This window comes from Pristiophorus japonicus, unplaced genomic scaffold (assembly GCF_044704955.1).
Source record: "Pristiophorus japonicus isolate sPriJap1 unplaced genomic scaffold, sPriJap1.hap1 HAP1_SCAFFOLD_557, whole genome shotgun sequence".
In the NCBI taxonomy this organism is placed as follows: Eukaryota; Metazoa; Chordata; class Chondrichthyes; family Pristiophoridae; genus Pristiophorus; species Pristiophorus japonicus.
Window position 1 is genome coordinate 127960 of NW_027254464.1, and position 13197 is coordinate 141156.

General features: G+C 46.9%; 1 protein-coding gene across 5 annotated transcripts in view; it reads left to right on the top strand.

Moving 5' to 3' along the window:
• The first annotated feature begins 4556 nt into the window (after window positions 1-4556).
• LOC139254510 (zinc finger protein 664-like) overlaps window positions 4557-13197 on the top strand; it is a 77885-nt gene continuing 69244 nt past the window's right edge. For 2 of the 5 annotated variants that reach the window (XM_070873732.1, XM_070873733.1), the window contains exons 1-3: window positions 4557-4740; window positions 7423-7513; window positions 7709-8039. The gene's annotated coding sequence lies outside the window, so the exon portion shown is untranslated. The remainder of the gene's footprint in view (window positions 4741-7422; window positions 7514-7708; window positions 8040-13197) is intronic. The other 3 variants (XR_011592024.1, XR_011592023.1, XR_011592022.1) reach the window with 3 other exon arrangements.

Here is a 13197-nt window from a genome sequence, read left to right on the forward strand (position 1 = left end):
GCCCAGATTACCCAGGTGTATCGGTGCTGCATGGCCCATAGGACAGGAACAAGAAGGAGAGAATGTTCTGAAGTTCTATCCTGTACTTACAGTGATGACTTTTGTAAACTCCTTTTAAAGAATATTAGAAGGAGAAGATTAGCACACGGGAACCTCAAACCCAAAGATCACGTCCCTATCTGCCAGAGTCAGTCGATTCATCAAGGTCTGATTATCATCGGCCTTTTACATAAGAACACAAGAAATAGGAGCAGGAGTAGGCCAAATGGCCCCTGGAGCCTGCTCTGCCATTTAATACAATCATGGCTGATCTGATTATAGACTCAGGTCCACTTTCGTGCCCGCTCCCCATAACCCCTTAATCCCTTATCGGTTAAGAAACTGTCTACCTCTGATTAAATTTATTTAATGTCCCAGCTTCCACAGTTCTCTGAGGCAGCGAATTCCACAGATTTACAACCCTGAGAGAAGAAATTTCTCCTCATCTCAGTTTAAATGGGCGGCCCCTTATTCTAAGATTATGCCCCCAAGTTCTAGTCTCCCCTATCAGTGGAAACATCCTCTCTGCATCAACCTTGTCAAGCCCCCTCATAATCTTATATGTTTCGATAAGATCACCTCTCATTCTTCTGAATTGCAATGAGTATAGGCCCATTCTCCTCAACCTTTCCTCGTAGGTCAACCCCCTCATCTCCGGAATCAACCTAGTGAACCTTCTCGGAACTGCCTCCAAAGCAAGTACATTATTTCGTAAATATGGAAACCAAGGCAGTATTCCAGGTGTGGCCTCACCAATACCCTGTACAACAAGCAAGACTTCCCTGTTTTTATACTCCATCCCCTTTGCAATAAAAGCCAAGATACCATTGGCCTTCCACTTGCTGTACCTGAATACTAACCTTTTGTGTTTCATGCACAAATAACCCAGGTCCCGCTGCACTGCAGCATTTTGCAATTTTTCTCCATTTAAATAATAACTTGCTCTTTGATTTGTTTTGCCAAAGTGCATGACCCTCACTTTCCAACATTATACTTCATCGACCAAATTTTTGCCCACTTAGCCTGTCTATTGTTTTGCAGGTTTTTTGTGTCCTCCTCACACATTGCTTTTTATCACATCTTTGCATCGTCAGCAAACTTGGTTACGTTACACTCGGTCCTTTCTTCCAAGTTGTTAATATAGATTGTAAATAGTTGGGGTCCCAGCGGCACCCCACTAGCTACTGATTGCCAACCGGAGAATGAACCATTTATCCCGACTCTCTGTTTTCTGTTAGCCAATCCTCTATCCATGCTAATATATTACCCCCAACCCCGTGAACTTTTATCTTGCGCAGTAACCTTTTATTTGGCACCTTCTCAAATGCCTTCTGGAAGTCCAAATACACCAAATCCACTGGTTCCCCTTCATCCACCATATTCATTACATCCTCAAAGAATTCCAGCAATTTGTCAAACATGACTTCCCCTTCATAAATCCATGCTGACTCTGCCTGACCGAATTATGCTTTTCCAAATGTCCTGCTACTGCTTCTTTAATAATGGACTCCAACATTTTCCCAACCACAGATGTTAGGCTAACTGGTCTAGTTTCCTGCTTTTTGTCTGCCTCCTTTTTTAAATAGTGGTGTTACATTTGCCGTTTTCCAATCTGCTGGGACCCCCCAGAATCCAGGGAATTTTGGTAAATTATAACCAATGCATCCACTATCCCTGCCATTACTTCTCTTAAGATGCTAGGATGCAAGTCATCAGATCCAGGGGATTTATCCGCCTTTAGTCCCATTATCTTACTTCTTAGTGATTGTGATAAGTTCCTCCCCCGCTATAGCCCCTTGATTATCCACTGTTGGAATATTGCTTTTGTCCTCTACCGTAAAGACTGATACAAAATATTTATTCAGAGTTTCTGCCATCTCCATGTTCCCCATCACTAATTCCCGTTCTCGTCCTCTGAGGGATCAATATTTACTTTAGCCACTCTTTTCCTTTTTATATACCGAAAGAAACTCTTGCTATCTGTTTTTATCTTTTGTGCTAGTTTACTTTCACAGTCTACCTTCCCTTTCTTAATTATTTTTTTTAGTCATTCTTTGCTGGCTTTTAAAAGCTTCCCAATCTTCTGTCCTCCCACTAGTTTTGGCCACTTTGTATGCCCTTGTTTTTAATTGGATACCATCCTTTATTTCTTTCGTTAGCCATGGATGGCTATCTTTTCTTTTACACCCTCAATGGAACTGGAACTGGATTGCAGTGGGACTTTCAGGAGAATATTAAAGATGGGCACCACAGAAATAATTACAATCTGAGCGTCAACATCAGGGCAACTTATTCCCGGGGCATTCATTCATCGTGGGCCACCCCGACCTGTGAGAGGTCACCACCGCGGGTCGGGAGGATAAAAGAGCATACCACTGCAGCTTCCAGAGTGAGCTGCTACAAGTGTGCGACTGCTTCGAGGTGGGCGACTGGATGACATAATCAAAACCCAGATGGCAGTTTGGAGCGTGGGCAGGAACATCGGCGGGATCCAGGTACAGCGGAGGAGCGGGAAGGTCGGGGCGGATGAGCGGTGAGAGATCGTGGCAGAGGTGTGGCGAATGTTTTTGTGGCGGTGGAACGGTGAGAGATCGTGGCGGAGGTGCGGTGAATGAGGGTACAGGGCCCAGACGAGCCGAGAGCCCGGGGACAGCACGGACCTGCCCACACTGCGATATGTGCGCGCACTAGGTCCTTGTAGCAGAGCAGGTCTCCTGACATCCTGATTAACCCTTGCCGTGTGGTGGCTGGTGTGAGACGGTCACCACACGTTAAAACAATCCAGGCACAGGCATCTTCCACCCTTCAATTGGAGTTCAGGACTGGAATATTGGCTCCTTCATTGAAACATCTGCGAACCCATGTGGAAGCAAGTCATCCTGGTTCCAGGGACCGCCAATGATGATGATGAAGACCATTCTCGGGGAGGTTGCGGGTTTTCCCGGGATTCTGCAGATATTGTGGGAGGCAGATTAGTTCGGTGACAATTGCAGATCCGCCCCGGAATAGACAAAATGATCTGTGACCCTCCTGTGAAGCGCCTGGGGACCTTTTACTGCATTAAAGGCACTATATAAATACAAGTTGTTGTTGTTGTCCCGCCAATCCCTCTTTTTTCATAGGTAGTCCCTCGGAATCGAGGCAGACTTGCTTCCACTCCTAAAATTAGTTCTTTGGTGGTTGAACAGTCCAATACGAGAGCCACACCCTGTCATAAGTGGGACACATGTTCGTTGGAGGAAGGGGTGGGTGGCACAGATTTATCACACGCTCCTTCCGCTGCCTGTGCCTGACCTCTTCACGCTCACGGCATTGAGATTCGAAGAGCTCAACAACCTCCCGATCCACTTCCTCCACTTCGGGCGGTCTTTGGCCAGGGACTCCCAGGTGTCAGTGGGGATGTTGCACTTTACCAGGGAGGCTTTGAGGGTGTCCTTGTAACGTTTCCTCTGCCCACCTTTGGCTCATTTGCCGTGACGGAGCTCCGCGTAGAGCACTTGCTTTGGGAGTCCCGTGTCTGGCATGCGGACAATGTGGCCTGCCCAGCAGAGCTGGTCGAGTGTGGTCAGTGCTTCAATGCTGGGGATGTTGGCCTGGTCGAGGACGCTAACGTTGGTGCGTCTGCCCTCCCAGGGGATTTGCAGGATCTTGCGGAGACATCGTTGGTGGTATTTCTCCAGCGACTTGAGCTGTCTGCTGTACATGGTCCATGTCTCTGAGCCATACAGGAGGGCAGCTATTACTACAGCCCTGTAGACCATGAGCTCGGTGGTAGGTTTGAGGCCTGGTCTTCAAACACTCTTTTCCTCAGGCGGCCGAAGGCTGCACTGGCGCACTGGAGGCGGTGTTGGATCTGGTGGTCAATGCCTGCCCTTGTTGATAAGAGACTCCCGAGGTTTGGGGAATGGTCCCCGGTGTCCAGGGCCGCGCCGTGGACCTTGCTGACTGGGGGGCAGTGCTGTGCGGCGGGGACAGGCTGCTGGAGGACCTTTGTCTTACGGATGTTTAGTGTAAGGCCCGAGCTCTCGGCCGCCTCAGTAAATACGTCACAATGTCCTGGAGTGGAACACAGGGGCAAAGGTCACCGCCCGTTAAACATTCAAATATTTCAACCCAACCGCCAAGCTCCGAGCGTGAGCCTCGCTCAACCCAAATCATGGCCGCAAACCCCGCCTCCTGGCGGCGCTGATTGGCCAGGGGCGGCCCAGTGAGGAGCTCCCGGGTGAAGCGGGTTGGCCGTAGCTCCTGTCACTCAGAGTGAGGGGGCGGGTTTCCGGGGCGGGGCTCTCCCGGGGGAAGCGGATTGGTCGGAGCGCCTGTCACTCAGAGTGAGGGAGGCGGGCCCGGGCTTCAGTGGGACTCGGAGCTCGGGCAGTGTGTTTGGGCCGGGCGCCACTAACGCGGCGCTGGGCCCTTGTGTCGATGAGTTGGAGCGGCTGAGGGCGGCCGCCTGGTTTTATACCCGGGGGGTGAGGGCTGGGATGAGGGGAGGGGGGATTGAGGAGGAGGGGGATGTGTTTGCTCCAGTCTGTACTATATATAATGTGTTGAATGTTGTTGTGGATTGTTACAGAGGGGAAACACATTGAAATAGTGTTTGCAATGACAGGGTCTGCTGCCCAGTGAGTGAGCCACAGGCCTGGCTGCTGGGTCCAGGATGTGCTGCAGAGGGCACAGATCAAATGTTTCATCTATTGGAAGGTAATGCACCTAATTCCGGACCTGCCAAGTCTGTTATTTGGAGTGGGCACCATATAGCGGATCATTTTTAAATTCACAAACCGCAGCCGTGCCTTCAGCTGCCTGGGCCCTGAGCTCTGGATTCTCTCCCTAAACCTCTCCGCCTCTCTACCCCTCTCCTTTAAAGCGCTCCTTAAAACCTGCCTCTTTTACCAGCTTTTGGTCACCTGTCTTAATATCTCCTCACGTGGCTCAGTGTTGACACCGATTTAAGAAGCGGGGTGAAATGCAACTTTTTATTTTAAACACAGCGAGTTGTTGTGATCTGGAACTACTTTTGAAGTGTACTTGTGGTTGTAATGTCGGAAACGTGGCCGTCAATCTGCACACGGCAAGCTCCCACCAGCAGCAATGTGTTAGCGACCAAATAATATGTTTTTGTTGATGTTGGTTGAGGGATAAATATTGGCCAGGGACATTGTGGATAACTTCCCTGCTCTTCAAAATAGCGCCATGAGATCTTTTACATCCACCTGAGGGGGTAGACGGGGGATCGGTTTAAGATTTCATCCAAAAGACGGCACCTCCGACAGTGCAGCGCTCCCTCAGCACTGCATTGGTGTGTCAGCCTAGATTTTGTGCTCCAGGTTCTGGAGCAGGACTTAAACCTATAACCTTCTGAGTCTTAAAAAAACCCAAATTGGTAATACAGAAAAATAGACCGGAGGAGTTGGGGGCAGGTCTTGGTGCAATTATCTCCCTCCTGTCACACTATATGAAGGCACAGTTTTAAGAGGATGACTTCTTTACCCAGAGAGTGTTGAGAATTTGGGATTTGCTGCCGCATGGAGTTGTTGAGGAGAATAGCACAGATGCAATTCAGGGGAAACTAGGTTCTTTATTATTCTTTGTCATCCTTTATTATCAGGGTTCCCCCCCCCCCCCACCTTTACCATTCGAGCCTGCTCCGCCATTCAATAAGATCATAGCTGATCTTCGACCTTAACTCTACTTTCCCGCCCAATCCCCATATCCCTTGATTCCCCCAGAGTCCAAAAATCTATCGATCTCAGCCTTAAATATATTCAGAGACTCAGCATCCATAGCCCTTTGGGTTACAGAATTCCAAAGATTCACATCCTCTCAGCGAAGAAATTCCTCCTCATCTCGGTCTTAAATGGCCGACCCCTTATCCTGAGACTATGTCCCCTAGTTCTAGACTCTCCAGACAGGGGAAACAACCTCTCAGCATCTACCCTGTCAGTCCCCCTCAGAATCTTGTGTTTCAATGAGATCACCTCTCTTTCTTCTTAATTCCAGAGAGTATGGGCCCAATGTGCATTGGGGAGGGGGGAGAGGAAGGGGGATGGGATGAGGAAGGGGAATGGTGAGGCAGAGGAGGGATGCAAATAATCCCCATAATACAATGGTGGGTAATCTTAGTCATGGGTTAAAGACAATCTGTGCATGGGATCTTGTTTTTATGAGTGGTGGGGGGCTGTCATCTATTGTAAGGTGTGTGTACGTGTGTGCTTAAATTAGACTTGTAGTGTGAAGAATGTGCTCATAGCTGGAGTATGGGTAAGAAATGATGGAGTCAGCAACGACAGGAAATGATGCTGTATCAGGACTATCTCAGTCACACAGTCGTTGAATTGTGTCTGACAGTTTCTAGCAGAGGACATGTCATGCTGCAATAATGTTGTGTGTTAATCCCGTAGAAAGAAAGACTATATTGTGTTTTTCACAAACTCAGGACATCCCAAAGTGCTTTACAGCCAATGAAGTACTTTTGAAGCGTAGTCAGTGTTGTAAAGTAGGAAACGCAGCAGCCAATTAGCGCACAGCAAGATTCCACGAACAGCAATGTGACAATGACCAGCTCATCTGTTTTAGTGATGTTGGTTGAAGGATAAATATTGACCCAGGACACTGAGGTGAACTCCCCTGCTCTCCTTCCCAATAGGAAACATGGTGTTGCCTGACTTTGCATTTTATTTAAATTTCAGGATATCTTGTGAGCTGGAGGAGAGCAGGAATCTTGCTGTGAATCTAATGTTGTTGAAGTATAGAAAGCTCAGTACTTCTGTTCATAGTTCAGCTGATTCTGCCTGTCTTAACTCAGTATGTCCCGGCTCAGTGTGATTGGGACAGTCATGTCACATACTCTGTGATGATGCAAAGCAGTTTGAGATTGATGACGAGGGGAGATGCGCAGAGTAACTCTGAAGACCAATAGTTTCCATTGACCGTGGGCCAGGAGAGAGTTTGACTCCACTTCAGCTTTGCACGAGCTGCAACCATTATGAAGTGAAGTTAAAACAGTTGGTCCAGCTAAGAATTTATTTTAAAATTCACATTTAATCCTAATTGTAGCAGAGCCCTGACTCTGCTGTCAGCACCTAGAATCATGGAAACACACAGCACTGGAGGCCATTCTGCCCATCGTGCCTGTGTTGGCTCTTTGAAAGAGCTGTCCCATTACTCTCACTCCTCTGCTCTTTCCCCAGAGCCCTGTGAATGTCTCCTATTCAACTATTTATCCAATTCCCTTTTGAAAGTTACTATTGAATCTGCTTCCACCGCCCTTTCAGGCAGGGCACTCCAGATCACCATAACTCGCTGTGTAAAAATGTTTCCCCTCATTTCCTCCCTGGATTTTTTGCCAACTAACTTCAGACCTCATTTTAATTTAAATTGCAGGTGAAAATGAACTGAATCCTACATTCTCTGAGGCAGAAGGAAATCTCATGATTTTGAGTTTAAGCAGCAAGAGAGCATCTCCGAAATGAAGGTGAATTCTCAGTAGGCCGATGTGGGCTGTACCTGTACGGGGAGCGTGTTATGCACCCCATGCCTGGCTAACAGAACTCTTTCCCTGTGCATTTTCAGCAGCGTGGCTTGGTGGTTATTAAGCATTGTAATCAATGTGCTGGTGACCTGCGATAGTTTTGTTTCCTTCTTCAACAAACTTTTTTTGTCTTCACAGGAACATTCGAATCAATCGCAGAACCTCATCGACTCTGAATTTTCTACATTGCGCAATATTTTGGATGAAAAGGAACAGAATTTGGTCGAAGAACTGAATGAGGAAAAGGATGATATTTTATTCAGAATGGAGACAAATCTGTGAGAAATCTGAGACAATTCACGATAAGCTTTCCTTGCTGTAGATAAATAACCTGAACCTCGGGATAGAAAGTACAATTTTGAAGTTTGCAGACGAGTCAAAACTTGGCAACGTAGTGAATAGTGAGCAGGATAGAAGCAGACTTCAGGAGGACAAAGACAGACTGGAGAAATGGGCAGACACATGGCAGGTACAGTTTAACGTGGCTGAGTGTGAGGTGATGCACTTTGGGAAGAACAACATGGAGAGGCAGTATAATCTAAATAGTGCTATTTTGAGCGTTGTGCAAGAACAGAATGAACTGGGGTAAATGTTCACAAATCTTTTGAAGGTGGCAGGGCAAGTTGATAAGACAGTGAAGAAAGCTTGTGGGATACTTGGCTTTGTAAACGGGGGCATTGAATTCAATACAAGGAAGTCATGCTGAACCTTTACAAATCACTGGTTAGGCTGCAGCTGGAGTATTGTGTAGAATTCTGGGAACCACACTTGAGGAAGGATGTCAAGGTCTTGGAGAGAGTAAGGAGGAGGTTTATTAGGATGAGAGTAGGAATGAGGGACTTCAGTAAAGTGGAGAGATAGCAGAAGCTGGGATTGTTCTCCTTGGAGCAACAAAGGTCAAGGGGACACCTAATGGAGGTATTCAAAATTCTGAGGGGGTTTTGATTGAGCAAACGGGAGAAACTATTTCTTCTGGCAACCGGACCGGTAGCCAGAGGTCACAGATCTAAAATAATTGGCAAGAGAACTAGAGGGGAAATGTGGAGATATGTTTTCAGATTTGTAACCTGAAAGGGTGGTGGAAGCAGATTCCATCGGGACGTTCAAAGGGCAATGGGACATGTAGCTGGAGAGAACTCATTTTCAGCGTTATGGGGAAAGGATTGGGTGTGGGAGTAAATTGGACAGCTCTTTCACAGGATCAACAGCTTTAATCTCCTCGGTGTCTTTGACATCCAGGCCCACATCACATCCTTGCTGTCTATTTTGCTGTGCCTGAATACTTTTTTAAAAATTCATTCAGAGTTGTGGAAATCTGGAACTCCCTCCCTCAAAAGACTGAATGCTCGGATCAAACAATTCAACATTTTCCAGACTGAGATGGGTAGATTGTTGTTGGTTAAGGGCATCAAAGGATATGGAGCAGAAGTGGGTAAATGCAGTTGAGGTACAGATCAGCCATGATCTAACTGAATGGTGCAACAGGCTCATCCTGTCCCGTGCACCATTCTCTGCAGTCAGCCATGTTTATAATATTCCCACAACATTGGAGTTCCCGAGTGCTGCAGTAACCTCGTGTTTTGGAATTGCTGATCCCGAATGCATTCAGCGTTCACGTCTATACAGCTTAATGTAGATGTTCCATCTTTTGGCCCCTAGTTTACCCTTGTTAATGTTACCTGGTTCTTGTATATCACCCACCTGCTGTCTAGATTCCACTCTGTAATCAATGTCATGTGGATCACCTTTCCTCCTGGCCTTCTCCCTCCTCCAATGAAAATGCTTCTTGCAGCTACTTCAACGTTCCTGACCATTTCCATGGTTTTTATTTGGTCAGCTCTCTCCCATTTTTTGTCACAGGAACAGCGCCATTTACGCTTCAACGTCCCAGTATTATTTTCGCAGCAGATTGACATAATTTGCGATTTTCTTTGCAAACATCTTTGTCACCAAAAACCGGAAGTATAACAAAGGGAATTGCCTTGATTTTCTCGGCCATCCTTGCATGGGACGGTTCAGAGCCCTTACAGGATTTCATACATTGTCATTTAGCCCCTCCTGCTCCTCCAGTACCTTTTGTCATTTATCTTCAATGTGCACAGACCTATCTCTGGGTAACCAACTCATCATCATTACCACACTCATCACCACCCACCTCCCTACAGCCAGAATCTCCCTGCACCTTAACAGACTGCAGGAAGATATCAGTGAATGGTCACGTGGGCAGAACAGTGGCAAATAGAATTCAATCTGCAGAAGTGTGAGGTCATGCATTTGAGGAGGGCTAACAAGGCAAGGGAATACACATTAAATGGTGGGACACTGAGCAGTGCAGAGGAGCTGACACTGAGACACACACAGGCTCTACAGTAGCAGAGGGGAGTGAATTGTTCCTTTACCCGCTGTGTACTGTACCTGTACAGGAGCTGGCACTGAGAGACACGGGCTCTACAGTACCAGAGGGGAGTGAATCGTTCCCCTTTACCCACTGTCTACTGTACATGTACAGGAGCTGGCACTGAGAGGCACACGAGCCATACAGTACCAGGCGTGAGTGAATCGTTCCCCTTTACCCGCTGTGTACAGGAGCTGACACTGAGACATGCACGGGCTTCACAGAAGCAGCCGGGAGTGAATCGTTTCCCTTTACCCGCTGTGTACTGTACATGTACAGGAGATGACACTGAGACACACATGGACTTTACAGTAGCAGACGGGATTTATGAGGATGTTGCCTGGACTGGAGAATTTTAGCTTTGAGGAAAGACTGGACAAGCTGAGATTGTTTATTCTTTGGCAAAGAGGAGGCTGAGGAGAGAGCTGAGTGAATAGGAAGGACCTATTTCCCTTAGCAGTGGGGTCAACAAGCAGGGGGCATAGATTTAAAGTAATTGGTAGGAGGTTTAGCGGGTATTTGAGGGGAAATGTTTTCACCCAGAGGGTGGTTGGGGTATGGAACTCACTTATCGAAAGGTTGGTAGAGGCAGAAAACCTCACCACGACTAAAACGTACTTGAATGTGCACTTGAAGTGCCATAACCTACAGGGCTAGGACCGAGAGCTGGAAAGTGGGATAAGGCCGGATAACTCTTCGTCGGCCGGCACGGACACAATGGGCCGAAATGACTTCCTGCTCTGCTGTAAATTTCTATGATTCTATGAACTGCATCTTTGTCCTAACTATGTTCTCTGGCTTCTGAACTACTTGTTCCTCCATTACTTGGTCTTCTGCATTCGGAGTTAGTGCTTGATCTAATTAAATGATGGAACAGTCTCGAGGGGCTGAATGGCCTACTCCTGTTCCTATGTTCCTATATCTGCACATTGTTGTAAGAACATAAGAACATAAGAATTAGGAACAGGAGTAGGCCATCTAGCCCCTCGAGCCTGCTCCGCCATTCAACAAGATCATGGCTGATCTGGCCGTGGACTCAGCTCCACTTACCTGCCCGCTCCCCGTAACCCTTAATTCGCTTATTGGTTAAAAATCTATCTATCTGTGATTTGAATACATTCAATGAGCTAGCCTCAACTGCTTCCTTGGGCAGTGAATTCCACAGATTCACAACCCTCTGGGAGAAGAAATTCCTTCTCAACTCGGTTTTAAATTGGCTCCCCCATATTTTGAGGCTGTGCCCCCGAGTTCTAGTCTCCCCGACCAGCGGAAACAACCGCTCTGCCACTATCTTGTCTATCCCTTTCATTATTTTAAATGTTTGTATAAGATCACCCCTCATCCTTCTGAACTCCAACGAGTAAAGACCCAGTCTACTCAATCTATCATCATAAGGTAACCCCCTCATCTCCGGAATCAGCCTAGTGAATCGTCTCTATACCCCCTCCAAAGCTAGTATATCCTTCCTTCAGAAAGGTGACTTTCTCAGTGTCTTTATAAGCATTCTTCCTGCCGTCAGTGCATCCTCTATTATCTTATGTGCTCAGTTTCCCCCAGCTGTTATTTCTGTTTCTTGCTGCCCCTGTACCTGTTTGCAAAAATCCCTGTCCCAGCTCCCCAGTGACTCGCCCTCAATATTGAGTACCAGCCCATGCACTTCACTAAACTGACTCAATTTGTCCAACCCGGGTCTTTGCTTATTAGCTTTCCAACTGTTTCCTTTCATTAGTTCCCATCTGCTCCTCTCAAAGGCCCTAACATAGAAACATAGAAAATAGGTGCAGCAATAGGCCATTCGGCCCTTCAAGCCTACACCACCATTCAATGAGTTCATGGCTGAACATGCAACTTCAGTACCCCATTCCTGCTTTCTCACCATACCCTTTGATGACCCTAGTAGTAAGGACGACATCTAACTCCTTTTTGAATATATTTAGTGAATTGGCCTCAACAACTTTCTGTGGTAGAGAATTCCACAGGTTCACCACTCTGGGTGAAGAAGTTTCTCCTCTGTCCTAAATGGCTTACCCCTTATCCTTAGACAATGACCCCTGGTTCTGGACTTCCCCAACATTGGGAACAATGTTCCTGCATCTAACCTGTCTAAACCCGTCAGAATTTTAAACGTTTCTATGAGATCCCCTCTCATTCTTCTGAACTCCAGTGAATACAAGCCCAGTTGATCCAGTCTTTCTTGATATGTCAGTCCCGCCATCCCGGGAATCAGTCTGGTGAACCTGCGCTGCACTCCCTCAACAGCAAGAATGTCCTTCCTCATGTTAGGAGACCAAAACTGTACACAATACTCCAGATGTGGCCTCACCAAGGCCCTGGACAACTGTACGAATACCTCCCTGCCCCTGTACTCAAATCCCCTCGCTATGAAGGCCAACATGCCATTTGCTTTCTTAACCGCCTGCTGTATCTGCATGCCAACCTTCAATGACTGATGTACCATGACACCCAGGTCTCGTTGCACCTCCCCTTTTCCTAATCTGTCACCATTCAGATAATAGTCTGTCTCTCTCTTTTTACAACCAAAGTGGACAACCTCACATTTATCCACATTATACTTTATCTGCCATGCATTTTCCGACTCACCGAACCTATCCAAGTCACTCTGCAGCTTCATAGCATCCTCCTCGCAGCTCACACTGCCACCCAACTTAGTGTCATCCGCAAATTTGGAGATACTACAATTAATCCCCTCGTCTAAATCATTAATGTACAGTGTAAACAGCTGGGGCCCCAGCACAGAACCTTGCGGTACCCCACTAGTCACTGCCTGCCATTCTAAAAAGTACCCATTTACTCCAACTCTTTGCTTCCTGTCTGACAACCAGTTCTCAATCCATGTCAGCACACTACCCCCAATCCCATGTACTTTAACTTTGCACATTAATCTCTTGTGTGGGACCTTGTCAAAAGCCTTCTGAAAGTCCAAATACACCACATCAACTGGTTCTCCCTTGTCCACTCTCCTGGAAACATCCTCAAAAAATTCCAGAAGATTTGTCAAGCATGATTTCCCTTTCACAAATCCATGCTGACTTGGACCTATCATGTCACCTCTTTCCAAATGCGCTGCTATGACATCCTGAATAATTGATTCCATCATTTTACCCACTACCAATGTCAGGCTGACCGGTCTATAATTTCCTGTTTTCTCTCTCCCTCCTTTTTTAAAAAGTGGGGTGACATTGGCTACCCTCCACTCCATAGGAACTGATCC